We start from the raw sequence: 16,178 nt of genomic DNA on the forward strand, positions 1-16,178 counted from the left end.
GACCATTTGGTGCACATTTTACCAGTGCATGTGGGTGGTTGGCGGGTGCTCTGGTGTGTCTTGCTTCTTCTTTCCTATCAAACATCTATCGTCCTTATCTCTCCTTCTTTTTGTGTTTGTTACTCTCTTGTAACACCTCTAATCTTCGCCACTTATAATGATCTTATTGTGTTGCAAATGCTGTAAAACACTTACTAAAAAACCATTACCAGTGCACGCAGATATGATATAACATAGCAGTTTCCTTCTGAATTCTTGTGAAAGTAATGAATGTACTAGTATTGGACAGGGCTGTAGACTGGTTGCCTTGTATTGTAAAATTGGCGAGTGGTAGAGAGAAAGGAGAGAGAGAAAAAGAGATCAAGAGATGGAGAGAGAGGGAGAGAAAGAGAGAGAGAGAGAGAAAGAGAGAGAGAGAGAGAGAGAGAAAGAAAGAGATAGAAGGAAAAAACCCAAACAAACGGATAGTCGAAGAAAACATACAGAAGTAGTAACGTTCAAATAACACTTTAATAACGGCAAAACTTGCGTAGTACTGAGCAAGATCTGCAGCCTACTTCTTGTAGTAACACTCATATAACATTTCAGCTCTTACATCCTCAGGAGCATATGTGTGGCACCGTGGTGAAATCAGGCGCTCGTCAAAATAATGAAATCGAAGAAACTGGCATTTTTCCGCCTATTTCGTAGGACTAATTTTTTTCAATTTTTTTATTTTTGACTCACCGCCTTAAAGGTTCATGAAAAATATATTATTTATGTGTGGATTTTACTGAAAAGCGTCGATTTAAGGCTCAGTAAATGTAACACTGCAGTTTCCAAGGGCTCTCAAGCTTTGGAAGTCCCACATTTGGCGGCCATTTTCTGGTGAATTTTACCCCTGAATCAGGCAACCCCACCTCCTTCAATCGCAAATGTCTCGACTTCTATTCGTGACAGATTGGCACTTTTTTCACTAAAAGCAAGGAAAATGAATACGCTTGAAGGTGATACCAATAACTCCACATGCCCAAAAATTGACGAGCGCCTGATTTCGCCACGTCGTGACACATATATATTTTACTCAATCCTTTCCCCTTGGCCCAGTGGTGAATATTTCCCTCACAAGGCACTGGCCACTGTTAACTCAATTGTGTACTACTTCAGTAGTATATCCAATTGTCTCCGAAAAATATTCTACGTGTTATCGCTTAAAACTTTAGAGAAATGCAGTGTATAAATGTTTTTTATATTTATCTGCAAAAAATTAAAGATGCAGTCGGTATCGGCTGGGCGTCAGAAGTCATCAGGGCTTGAGGGAATTGAGGGCTAAAAATAGTCTGGTGCTGTAAGGGTGAATAATCTGGAAATGAAGAGTTCTCTTTCAATGCAGTAGTACCCTTTTAAACATTTTTAACTCTCACATACCCACCCACCAACATGAACACACACAAACATACTCGCACACCCTTACACACATAAAGGCTCCACAGCTCACAAAAAATTGTTTGCCCTGAATTTTCTTCAAGAGATATTTTTTCTCTAAGGGAAGCTAACTATTTTGGTTTTCCTTTGCGTTTCATTTGGACTTTGGAGTATCTAAAACTTCATAACATATGTATTGTTTGTTCACATTATTTCTGAGTGATCTATGAATGATAAGTGTTTTTAGAAAGGAATGTAGATGTTTCAAAAGCTGTACATGCATGTTTATTTTCCTGTGTATAAACTGTACAATTTTTTTACTACTTGTAGAAAAGGTTGTGTGTGTCTTAATGCACAAATATCCCTCAGGATCACTGTCCGCTTTGTATTTTCAAAGGAGATACATTCCACAACTTTTTCTATCATATTTACTCAAATATTTAAACATATCTATCTTTTTTCTGTATTGTGTGTATTTATGTCGGTGTTGTTTAAAATATACATATCTACTTTTGTAAAGTTCACAGCCAGAGAGTGGGAGAGTGCAGATGGTAGATGTTACTTGTTTACTTTCCCTCCGTCGTTTGTATCTCTCTGGTTTGCTCTTTTTCAACACTGAGTAATTGTTTTTGTATCAAGGTGCCTCTCTTTCTCAAACAAACTTGAATTTTTACAATATACCTGAGGTTTTTTGTATTATGAATATCTGAATTTGTTTTATACATTGTCATATCCGATTTCGCTAAGGATCCATGTACTGCGTATGTTTGTATGTATGTATGTATTTATTTATGTGTCATTTTGAGAAAAATCTTTGAAACTTTGAATGGCCTTTCCTCACCTTCCAAATAGGGTACAGTACAGGCCTGTGCAAACATTTATCTATCTCATTTCTTTAAACTAAAATCACCAAACCTTGCATATTAGCTGTACACTAGCCATACTTACCTGTAAGTTCTGTGTATAAGTGTTTACTTCTCCTTCCAAAATAGTAGACTGGTTTGTACAGGCATTAACCCTGTCCCTTCCTCATAAACTGAAATTTCAAACCTTACATGTCATGTATCAATTTGCCTGACATACCTTAGGTGGGTCCTACATTATAAGGAGTATGAGGTAAAATATTATGTTTGCGTTTTTTCTTTTTCTCTTTCTTTCTTTCTTTTTTTTTTTTTTTCTTTTTTGTAATGGTAGTATAGACTCTCAGATTATTCTTATGATTCTTGATCTTGTCAGTCAGCGTGTCAGAACTTTTGACGGCTCTATTTATCAAATGCTGTGATGTTTGTCAATTGCACCACCGATTATTCATCAACATTCGTGTGAACAATTATTTTTGTTAATATCATGGTCAAGGAGTTTAATGATCTTTGAATTTGTTTAAGATTTTTTTGATGTTAAGTATTTTACAAAGATGAGCATTGTTACACATTTGTGAGGCAGCATGGTGGAATCAGGCTCTCGTCAATTTTTTGGCATGTAGAGTTATTGGTATCATCTTAAAGCTTGTTCACTTGTCCTTATTTGGATGAAAAGAAATATCCATTTATCTTGAATACGAGTCGAGATATTTGCAAATGAAGGAGATGGGGGTCATCCATTTTCAGAGGTAAAGTTAGTGAGAAATGGCCGCCAAAGTTTAGTTATTTCCTTAGCTTAAGAGTCCGTGGTAACTGAAAATTTACATTTTTTGAGCCTTTAATAGACATTTTTCAGAAAAATCCATATAGAAATGAGTTCTTTAATGGACATGAAAGGTGTTGAGCCAAAAATCAAAATTTTCTAAAAGTTAAAAAACCTTCAGAAAAATGCAAGTTTCTTCACTTTGATTATTTTGACGAGAGCCTGATTTCACACGCTGCCTCACATTTATGTTTATAGGACATCAGGAGCATTTTAAAGATTTTTGATAAAGAGTGTTTAACAGATTTTATTGGAACATGGCTTTTATAGGTTTTCATGTGAAAAATGGATGTTCTGAATATTGCAGTTAAGTTTGTTTTCATTATCTTAATGATCATTTATTTTGCGGTCAGTCTTCTTTATGTATTTTATGAAAGCTGGACTCGAGGAAATAAGCTGACAATGGATAATTTCAGAGAAAGCATTTTCTGCTATCAGATTTGTTTCCTTTCTTCAGATTTTCCTTTTTTAAAATTTGATGTATTTTAATGATAGTTGAACATTAGATATCCCTTTGTGTTCCTGTCTTTATTACTTTTATGAAGGTAAATTTAACACTTTACCGTCACTTGGCGCAATAATGCTATGGTGAAAATTTTCCGTTCCGGTCACCTGGCGCACTTCTGCACCAGGCCCGAGAAGTCTGTTGCAGTTATCTCCTGGCTGGGTGACCAGATGGGGTATTTTGTACTGCTGGCTGTGTGACTGCAAAGTGTTATGGCTTGATAATGTCAAAGAAATTTTGATTTAACAGAATTTTTAAAATCAAGGAGGCTAGGTGTTCGTTTTTACCTATCCTAAGATCAGGGGTGTGGCTGAAAGACAGCAGTAAGAAGGAGCCAGGAGTTGCAGTAGAAAGAGTCAGGATCCCAGAAAAAAAGGAGGGAGGGAGAGGGGGCAGAAAGTGGAGATGAAAGTAAATTACGGAACATGATTATAGAGAGTAGGAAAGGAGACGAAAGGAGAAGATTTTAGAGTTGAGAGTTTCCCGCCACTGGCAGATTTCAAACGTGGGACCTATTTAATAAGAGAGGATCACCGTACCACTAGACCATGAGAGCCCACTCTAAGACATTATTTTATTGTCCCAATGTATTATATGTCTTATAATATATAATACATGTATATAATTAATATTATGTAGGGGAAAGTGCCAAGACTTGCTGTCAAGCAGGGAAATAATGCACTATACAAATGCTGTTTACTGTAATTTATTATTATATCGTGGCATGCAATTTGTTAAGAAATTCTCTGTACAAGTAAAATCTTGCTGCGCTGCTGTGCTTTTGCTATAAATATAGGCCTATTGCTTGCAGAACATAAATTTAAGACCGGAAGTGGAAAAAAATGCTAAAGAATTAATACTCACTGTGATTGTTACTTATGCATTTGAAGGGGTCAAGTGAAAAAACAGACAAAGCTACATGAATCCTTCTACAACTTAACCTGTCTTTTACTTTTTTTAAATGATGGGCTTAGCTTGTTTGAAACCTGATTTGTTCTTATGAAAATTAAGTTTGTGAATTTCTTATATGTGTGTGTGTCTCTAGAAAGGTCCCAGTTGTTGGAAATTTTGGACATTGAAATAAAGGCATAGTAAAGTAAAGTAAAGTTGTTCCTGCATCAGAACCGGAACCTTGTTTGTGAGACAACTTCCTGGGCCTTCTGCATATTGTGGTAGGGTGGCCAGTTCCTTTCCACGCTGCCTTTACTTCTCCAACTCGAAGTCAGGTACCCATTACTGCTGGGTGGGCAGGAGGGGGCAAAAAAAATGCGTGTCCGAACTGAGGCTTGAACCCAGGCTTTCCGCTTCAGTAACGAGGGCACTGACCGCTCCGCCACCGCACCGTCTAACGGCATAGAGTTCCAACAAATTCAATGCTGACACGTTGACTGTTAAAATTTTCAAATATCTTGAGTAGTTTAAGAGATAAGCCACATTTTGTAATAAAGGGCGTAAAAATAAAGTTTGGAGAAAAACGATGTTTACCTTAATATGCCGACCCAATTTCAGCACATTTTTCACCTTTGGTGAAGTACAACATGTTGCAAAAAGGACTAATCAAAAATATTTTGACTTTAAACTTTATAAAATCCTTTCAATATGTTATTAAGAAATGGTTAACAAATGGTTAAATATGTGAATTTTCAATAAATTAAATTTTTGACAGCTACGACTTTTTTGGCCTTTTCACCACATTGCTCAAAAATAGCCTGTGGGTGGTTGGGGGGGTGCTCTGGTATGGTTTGCTTCTTCTTTCCTATCAAACATCTATTGTCTTTTTCTCCCCTCCTTCTTTTTTGTGTTTGTTACTCTCTTGTAACACCTCTAATCTTGGGCACTTATATGACCTTATTGTGTTGCAAGTGCTGTAAAACACGTACTAAAACAAACAAAAATAGCTTTGTCGACAACTTGAACCTTTGTCCAGGCACACACACACATAATTTGTTTCTTTTTTTTTTCACTTGATTAAGTCATGGATGGAAGTCTGTTGTATGGCACGGATTGGTGCATCAACAGAGGAATGGTGTCAAGATTGTTTTTTTTTTGGGGGGGGGGGGGGGGGGGGTTTGAGTACATGTTTTACGGCGCTCGCATCTGCATACGGTCATAATATGAGGCTTCATATCATGAGCGCGCGGCACGCACTAAACTTTTTCAGTTGGTAGGAAATTTTGAATTTTGCCCGGGTGGGGGCCGAAGGCTACTCTTATCGATTTCAGACATGCGTCAAGTGAATTTGTGAATTTCATAGGGACATTCTATAGACCAATTATCAGGATTATTATTTATAAGTTTAGGGCTCGTACCCTGATTTTTTCTCAAAGTGGATTATTTTTGTTTTTCACTTGACCCCTTCATTTTTAAACTTCTGGCTAGTGGTTTTGGCGTTGTCTTTTTCTACTGTCTTGAAACGGTCAATATTTTCGGTAAACTGTACAGGAATTTGTTGCTTTTACTGTGATATATCAGATACTTCTATCTAAAAATTCAGATAACTTATCATAATATGAATATGCTTCCTCTGCAGTTTTCAAAAGCATTCTTGGAAAATCTGATGTTTTTACTCTGTGAGATATATATTTGAATTAGAATGAGTCATAGCCATGCAATGGAAAAGACTGCTTTGACTTATAGAGGTGTTTATTATACTGGTTTCAGAAGATTTTAAAAAAGTGTTGATACCTTATACTTGATCCTGGTTGGGTCATTTCACCGTTTCATAGATGTTTCCGAGGCTATATCTCTGACTTTTCCCCTCCCCCTACCCTCACCCCAGCCATTCCCGGCCAACTCTTCAACCCCCCCCCCTCTCCAAAATAAAGCAAGCGAACTTGCCAATCATTTTATTGTTTTCCATGCAATCTGTTGCTTTAAGAGCGGAGTTCTTTGGTTTTTTAAAAATCTTTATACCTTGTTTTTGCTTCCATTGACCTTTGTGAATTATGTTAAATTATGCAAGAATCTCTTAGATAACGCAAGAAGGTTTTTACTTGTTTTTTGCCTTGCTTTGGTCTGTTCTTATAATTTGCATTTCTTCCTTTCATAATGCCAGTATTGTTGCAAAGCTTGCCAAATGTATACAAGTAATTCTTTATTTTATTTATTGTGAATCCTGGTGTTGAAACTTTTTACTGTCCTGATATTTCTTTTCCCTAATTTTGCATTAATACTTTGAATCAGCTTTGCTTTGTTAAAAACTTTGGAACTGTTGAGGATCAATTACTTTTTTATTATATATATTATGTGTCACGACGTAGTGGAATCAGGCGCTCGTTAATTTTTGGCCATATGGAGCTATTGACATCATCTTAAAGATTATTCAGTTGCCTTACTTTCGATGAAAAAAAATACCCATTTACATGTATCTTGAATACAAGTCGAGATATTTGCGATTGGAGGAGGTGGGGTCGCCTGGTTTCAGAAGTAAAATTAGCGAGAAAATGGCCACCAAAGTTTGATGACTTCCATAGCTTTTAAGAGTCCTTGAAAACTGGAAATTTACATCTGTTATGCCTTTAATCAACATTTTTCAGTAAAACCCACACAGAAATGTGTTTTTTAAAGCTCAAGAAAGGTGTTGAGCCATAAAACAAAAAATCGATAAAAATTCCCAAACCTGCTGAAAAATGCCAGTTTTTTGACTTTCATTATTTTGATGAGCACGACCTTATTTCACCACACTGCCTCACATATAATATATAATATACATGCGTGGCTTTGTGGGGAAACCAGGCACTTGGCAAAATATTGAAATTTAAGAAACCGGTTTTTTCCTGCCAGTAGGGACTTTTTTTTTTTTTCACCTCTTTTGATCATTTAAAAATACACTACTGTGTCGATTTTACTGAAAATGTTCATCAAAGGCTCAAAAATGTAAATTTGCAGTTTCCGAGCATAAAAGAAACTTTGGCGGTCAGTGTCTCACTAATTTTACTTCTGACAATATGTGACCCCCATGACCTCCTTCAATCGTAAATGTCGACTTCTATTCCAGGCAGAGGGGTATTTTTTAAAATCAAAAGCAAGATGAATGAACAAGTTTTAAGATAAGTGAAGGACTCCATAATATGACCAAATATTGGCGAGCGCCTGATTCTACCATGAAGTGACAAACATATTATATAAAACATATCTTTTGTTATTTTATTTTAATTGTTAAACCGGTAGACAATTTGTTTTAAGTTGTTCATGCAAACAGCATTGTTGTATAATTTATGCTGACTAATTAAAAAAGATACTTTGTCTTTCACCGTGAATTCTTGTGGTCATTCTAAAAGTTAATAGTACTTGTTAAATTGACAGATGAACTTATGAGAAAAAAGGGATAAGAACATTAGAATGAAAAGGGGAATGGTACAGGTTTAACCCTCGTACCAACACTGTTGGGTTATTTAAGAGGTGGGACCTCCGAGTTTAACGTCCATCTCAGTCGGAGCCAAATAGAAAATTTATTTAAAGTGTCTTTCCCAAGACAGGACGCAACGCAGGGCCGATCTGTGATAGGCTTGAATTCCCGAACCCAAGGATAAAAACACTGCCGTACCATGACAACATGCTTTTTTCGTATTCTCAACAGTTTCGAGATTTTTTTTTAAAAGGGCACTTTGTCTGTGTAACCATTCTAAAAAGCGTTCTTCCAAAATTTGAATTCTAATGTATTCACAAAAAAGTCCGTCACCGTTTCATTTTATTTTTTTTTCCACATAAGTAAGGTAACTGATCAAGCTATCGATTTAGCAAATAAAAAATTTAATTTGGCTCCAAAAATGAAAAAAAAAAGTGTTTTGTCAGCTTAAGGTTACCCGCTGTGTGACTGCCAGAATGAATCAGTATCACTCCATCTCTTTACCTGCCTTGCACTTAGCGACCTGCGTAGTACCTACCTCCCTCTTTAGATATCAGAAATACTCTAAACAGCGACAAAACACAGCTGATAAAAACCTGTGAATTCTTTGCCATATCGACAGGACGAAGGGCTAGAACTCAGATGGCCTCTGGATCGGAAAAGTGCTTGTAAAGCTGTCCCCGTGGTTTTATGCAAAACAAAACAAAAAATTATGAAATTATGCAAACTGAGCCCAAAAATGTGAAATTATGGGATTCTGTTAATTTTTAACAATGAATGATAAAGGAAAATAATCAGAAATTATGCAAAAAATGATCAAATATTGCTAAATTATGCGGGGTACATAAAACCAAGGGGACAGGTAAAGTAAGTCAGCTCAGGGATTGGGGCAGAACACTGTATAGGTTCATTTATTCCTTGATGACAGTCTATAGCATCGTGGTGGGAGGGGCACCTCTGGTAGATCCATTTATTTTATTTTCTCTCTGTTTATTCTGTTTGTCTGTTTGTCTCGCATTTTCTTTTACTAAATAAATGGCGGTTATTGTCTAGATGAGCTTCTGTTTATTAGAACTGACTAATGTGTCTTTAGGCCATTCCCAAAGGGGGGGAGTCATTTCTCGTTCATGCACAGTAGAATTGTAAATGGGCTGATTCATCAATGCCACGCTCATAACTGTGTCTGATACAGGGAACTGCTACTTTTTCTTTCCTAATCCTTACTGTTGTCACTTTCCTCTACTTCTTTTGTATGTTTGTTACACTCTTGTGACCCACTATTTCCGGGGTGCCTTGATAGTCGAAGCAGACTTTGTGCTGTTGAAACTAGAGAGGTGAGCAGAGTAAGTCTGATTCCCTGTAAGGACTTCTCTGTTGACATCCACCCCTTGGCGCTCATATGACCTTATGCAGTTGCGAGTGCCGTACAACCTCTACTAAAACGAACTAAAAACAGTCTAGCACACACTTAATGAAACTGGCGGGATGCTGAAACCTTTTTGGTAAGTTTGAATTTCGTTATGTACGTATTTTAAATGCTAAGATTATTAAAAATAAACATATATAGGCCTATAAGAAGAAATGCTGGACCTGAAACTCTGCTTGCTATGTGCGTGTTTCGTTATGTGTGTGTTCGCTATGTGTGGGATAGAGCGTAACAACATTGGAACTGCTGGAATCAATTCAGAGGATCTGTTTCATCGGTCATCATATTCAGTGGTAGGCATTCATGTATTAAGAAATTTTTTTTCTGAAATGCATTCTTTTTCCTTGTAACCCTACATGGGTCATCTACTTTTGGAATGTGAACTGTTCAAGCAATACCAAAATACGTTAAAAGATCAATTTAAAAAGGAAGGCATTCATTTTGACACTACAAATATTCTGTACCCAAAGAGAAAGCAATCAGACGAAAATTCTTATTAAAAATTTAATAGAAGAAATAAATAAGATATATCCAATATAAATCTACTGGCAATCTCTTGCCTCTAACAATAATAATATCCTAATTAATCTATGCTTTAACAAGGTGAACAGGGTTATTTGTTATTATTATTGTTGTTGTTGTTGTTGTTGTTATTGCCATTATTATTGAGTATGCTTCCAGAATAGTTGTTCTTCATAGTGTAATTTATACTGTATTATTATTATCACTATCATTATTACTATTATTATTATTATTATTATTATTATTATTATTATTATTATTATTATTATTATTGTTATTATTATTATTATTATATTTATTATTATTATTATTATTAGTGTATTGTTGATGTTGTTGTTGTTATTATTATTTATTTTAAAAACATTATTATTACTATTGTTATTATTATTATTATTATTATTATTATTATTATTATTATTATTATTATTATTATTATTATTATTATTATGCTTATTATTATTGGTAGTAGTAGAGTATTAATATTATTCGTCGTTGTTTTTATTATTGCTACTATTAGTATTGGGGTATTTTTTAAAATTATTACCACCGTCCTTTTGGCTATCGTTATTACTATCATCGTTATCATGGCTATTATTTTTAACTATTGCTATTAAGGATATAAAAGCGATATTATTATACATTTCGCCCTCCTTCTATCTCTCTATCCGAATGAAATCATAATATGAATATATCTCAATCCAATTCATTCACGTATGGAGGAAATGATGTAAAAAAACAACAAACAAAAAAACAACAAACCCAAGCCAATTTGCAAGTTGAAAGTGATTTAAGACATGGGTCTATTCATCTTTCTTTCCGCTCCTTACACAAGAGGATGTCGGTAAATGGATGTGGCCGTTTACAAAAAGAAAAAAACATGCGATAATTGAGTTTATACATCATATTTCCACTCCTTAAACCACATGGAGATTGGTTTTTATAGTAACTCAATAGAATGATCAAACACAAAATGAGAATAGACATCTGCTTTCCTCGTAGGAAAAAAGGATGGTGATCTGAAGATATAATTTCAAATTATATTGATTGAATTATTTAATTTAACGGATTCATACAACGTATCTGATTCCGTACAATCAGCGGATTCCAAGTAGTGTCCTATTAGACATTTTGATTTATAATAATATTGCACCATTTATTATTTTAATATTATTTCATTATTTTACTCAAATCGATCCTATTGTTAGTATTATTGTTCTTTTTTATGTTTGTTACTCTCTTGTAACACCTCTAATCTTCTGGTGCTCATAAGACCTTATGCAGTAGCGAGCGCCGTAAAACCTCTACTAAAACTAAACCGAGAGAGATACAATGCCCTAGTAAATAGACGGCAAAGAGGTTATATTAATTTAGTACCAGAGTTCGTAGCAGTGATGTCTCTCACGTAAACACAACGGGAGCTGTGTGTGCCCACTCAGGGACGTTAAACCTCAAGGGCAAAACATACGCAGTTTAACAGATGGGTGAGTATTTTTCGAGACTAGTAGTACTGAAATATGGTGGGGGGGGGGGGGGGGGGGGGTGATGTTTAATATACAGGATAATCCCCCCAAAAAAAACAACTGTACAACTTTTTTTGCTAATATTTTCCTCCACCCTGAAGTTTTGCGCTTCAAATTTGTACACAACATTTGGAAGTCAAAAGGAATTATAAATTTGTTTGATATTCCTTATAGAAAAATCCGCTAAACATTTTTTTTATCGTTAAGGTGCCAGTGCTTCAAAAAACTCACAACCCCCCCCAAAAAAAATTTTTTAAAAATTAATTAATTAAAAAAATAATCTTTGTAATCCGGCATTAAATTTTGTTCCCCGTGTGATTTTGACTAATTTTGGGTCCCTGATCACGCAAATCTCTTTTTTTTAATTTGATTGAACCAATATTTAGGAAAATTTTGGAATGCATTTTCAACTCCGCCTGGGGCAACACCAAAGAAGCCGCTCCCTCGTCGTCATGCCTTCAGTTCGCCGGCCGGCAAATATCTGGCGTCGCCAGATATCTGGTGACTGGACTGAGAACCCTTCGATATCGATATTATCGAGAGGATTGCTCGTTTCCATGCTCAGTTTTACCGGGAAGTGGACAGGATGCCGGCCATCCTTTGGATGTCCTACAGTTACAGTGTTTCGATCAATGAACTGTAGGCCAACATGCAAATGGGGCTTAAGAAGGTCCGCATGTCTGACAGATGTGACGTCACTGCTGCAAGCTCTAGTATAATTATTATAACCTCCTTGGAACTGTCTAAGATGTTCACCCATTGGCGAGGAGAAAAGCAGCCGTCTTAGACGCGTGGCTGTCTCACACTGTGCCATTATAGTGTAAAAAATAATAGGTTAATTTTTTAAAAATATCTATCTATCTATCTATCTATCTATCTATCTATCTATCTATCTATCTATCTATATACATAGGACCTATATATAATATTATACATAAATGTACGTGTATTTTAAAGCCCATCCCCAATATTCGTTTTTATCTAATCCACAATATTTTCTAGCTCATCCCTAATATTTTATAGCTTATCCCTCATAATTTCTAGTTCCTCCTTAATAATTATTTTACCCCATCCCCAGTATTTTCTAGCTCATCGTTATATTTCCTACCTCATCCCTAGTATTTTCTAGCTTCATCCCCATTATTTTCTAACTCATCCTTAGTATTTTCTAGCTTGACCTTAATATTTTCTAGCAATCTTCTGTATTTTTTTAGCTCATCCCTAATATTTTCTAGCACATCCCCAATATTTAACAAATTTTTCTATCTCATCCCCAATGTCTTTGTTCTTTTTTTCATTTTATCTCATCCACAATATATTCTAGCTCATCCCCAGTATTTTCCAGCTCACCCCAATTATTTTCTAACTCATCTCCAATATTTTCTAGCTCAACCCTAATATTTTCTAGCTCATCCACTGTATTTTCTAGGTCTACCCTAATATTTTTTAGATCATTCCCCCTATTTTCTAGCTCTATCCCACTATTTTCTTGCTCATCCCTAGCATTTTCTAGCTCATCGTCACTATTTTCTAGTTCATTCCGAGTGTTTTTACCTAATCCCCCAGTATTTGCTAGCTCATCCTTAATATTTGTTAAAAACTCATCCCTTATATTTTTTTTACTCATCCCCAGGATCATTAAAAGCTCATCCCCATTGTTCCACAGACTAATTTAATTTATCCATAATATTTTTTTTACCACACCCATTTTACTTTTTAGCTTATTCCTAGTAATTTTGTAGCATACACCTTATATTTTCTACCCCATTCCTAATATTTTGTAGCTCATCCCCGATATTTTCTAGCTCATTCCTAAAATTTTCTACCTCATACCTAGTATTTTCACACATATCCTCAGTATTTTATAGTTCATCCCAAGTATTTTCTAGCTCGTCCCTAATAATTTCCAGTTCTTCCTTAATATTTTTTACATCATCCTCAGTATTTTTCTAGCTCATCTGTAATATTTCTTAGCTCATCCCCAGTATTTTCTACCTCATCCCCAGTATTTTCTACCTCATCCCTAATATTTTCTAACACATCTGCAGTATAATCTAACTAATCCCCAGTATTTTCTGGGTCCATATCCAGAATTTTCTAACTCATGCCCAGTATTCCCCAGTATTTTCTAGCTTATCCCAAATATTTTCTAGATCATCCCCAGTATTTTCTACTTCATTCTTAATATTTTCTAGCTCATATGTTATATTTCCTTGCTTATCCCCAGTATTTTTTAGCTCATTCCCAATAATTTTTAGCTCATGCCCAATATTTTATAGCCCAACTGTTATATATATTGTTAGATCATCCCCAGTGTTTTCTACTTCGTCCATAATATTTTCTAGCTTATCAATTACATTCCTTAGCAGTATTTTCCCAGTTCATCTCCAATATTTTCTTGCTCTAACCTAGCATTTTTGTTTAGCTCACCCCGAATAATTTTAGCCCATCCCCAATATTTTCAAGACTTTTGTATCTCATTCACAACATTTTATTCTTATCCCCCATATTTTTAGATACCTAATATTTTCAAGCTCATCCACAATATTCTTTGTTATCACATCCCCAATATTTTTTAGTCTATCCCCAATATTTTCTAGCTCATCCCAAAAATTCCCCAGACTCTACTATCTCATCGCCAATAATTTAGATCTAATCCACAGTATTTTCTAGCTCATCTCCAGTATTTCATAGCTCAACCTTAATATTATTTTCTTGCTCATCTGTAACATTTTTTTTTAGCTCATTAGCAATATTCTAAAGACGTGTATATTTCATCCACAACATTTGTATCTTATCCCAAATAATTTTAGATCGTTAATATTTTCAAGCTCATCCATAGTATTCGTTTTTTCCACATCCCCAATATTTTGTGGGCTATCCCCAATATTTTCTACCTCATCCCAAATATTCCCCAGACTTTTCCATCTCATCCCTAAGAATTTTAATCTAATCCGCAATATTTTCTAGCTCATCAACAGTAATTTTTTAGCTCATCCCTAATATTTTCCAGCTCTACTCTAATATTTTTCCCCCGCTCATTGCCAGTACTTTCTAGCTCATCCGTAATATTTTAAAACTCCTCACCAGTATTTTCTACTCCATCCCTAATATTGTCTGGCTCAAACATTATATTTTCTAGCTCATCCACAGTAATTTTTAGCTCATCCCTAATATTCTGTAGCCTATCCCCAATATTTTCTAGGTCATCCCAAATATTCCCCAGACTTCTCTATCTCTTCCCCAATAATTTTTATTTAATCCACAATATTTTCTAACTCATCCCCAGTACTTTGTAGCTCACTCCTCATATTTCCTAGCTCATCTTTAATAGTTTCTAGTTCCTCCTTAATATTTTTCCTCATCTCCAGTATTTTCTAATTCATCCGTTATATTTCCTAGATCATTCCCAGTATTTTCTAGCTCCATTAACTTTATTTTCTAGATCTTCCCTAATATTTTCTAGCTCACCTTTAGTATTTTCTAGCTCATCCCCAATAATTTTAGCTCATCCCCAATATTTCCAAGACTTTCGTATTTCACCCACAACATTTTTGATCCAGTTCCCAAAATTTTTAGATCCCTAATATTTTCAAGCTCATCCCCAATATTCTTTGTTATCACTTCCCCAATACTTTATAGCCTATCCCCAATATTTTCTAGCTCATCCCAAATATTCCCCAGACTCTTCTATCTCATCCCCAATGAGTTTTTTTAAATCTCATCCCCAATATAGTCTAACTCATCCCCAGTATTTTCTAGCTCACCCCAATTATTTTCTAACGCATCTCTAATATTTTTAGATCATCCCCACGATTTTCTAGGTCATTGCCAGCATTTTTTAGATCATCCCCACTATTTTCAAGCTCATTCCCAGTAATTTTTAGCTCATCCCTAATATTCTGTAGCCTATCCCCAATATTTTCTAGCTCATCCCAAATATTCCCCAGACTCTTCTATCTCATCCCCAATGAGTTTTTTAAAATCTCATCCCCAATATAGTCTAACTCATCCCCAGTATTTTCTAGCTCACCCCAATTATTTTCTAACGCATCTCTAATATTTTTAGATCATCCCCACGATTTTCTAGGTCATTGCCAGCATTTTTTAGATCATCCCCACTATTTTCAAGCTCATTCCCATTATTTTCTAGCTCATCCTTAATATATTATATATTTTTTCATCCTATCCCTTATATTTTTTGACTCATCTTCAGGATTATTTAGCTCATCCCCATTGTTCCAAAGAGTAATTTAATTCATCCTTAATATAATTTTTTTTTTACCTGATCCCTACTATTTTTTGAGCTTATCCCAAGTAATTTTGTAGCAAAAATCTTATATTTTCTACCTCATTCCTAATATTCTTTAGCTCATCCCCGATATTTTCTTGCTAATCCCTAATATTATCTACCTCATACTTAGTATTTTCAAACACATCCTCATTTTTTTCTAGTTCATCCCATGATATATTTTAGCTCATCCCCAGTATTTTCTACCTCATCTTTAATATTTTCTAACTCTCCAATAAAATTTTCTACCTCATCTCCGATATTTTCTAGATTAACCTTAATCTTTTTTAGATCATCCCCACTGTTTTGTAGCTCATCTCCAACATTTTCTAGGTCATCCAAAGTATTTTATAGCTAAGCCTTAATATTTTCTAGCTCATCCCCAAAATTTTTTAGCGCATCAGAAGTATTTCAAAGACTTTTATATCGCATACACAACAATGTTTATCTTTCCCACAATACTTTTAGATTCCTAATAC

Source organism: Aplysia californica, unplaced genomic scaffold (genome assembly GCF_000002075.1).
Source record: "Aplysia californica isolate F4 #8 unplaced genomic scaffold, AplCal3.0 scaffold00481, whole genome shotgun sequence".
NCBI lineage: Eukaryota > Metazoa > Mollusca > Gastropoda > Aplysiida > Aplysiidae > Aplysia > Aplysia californica.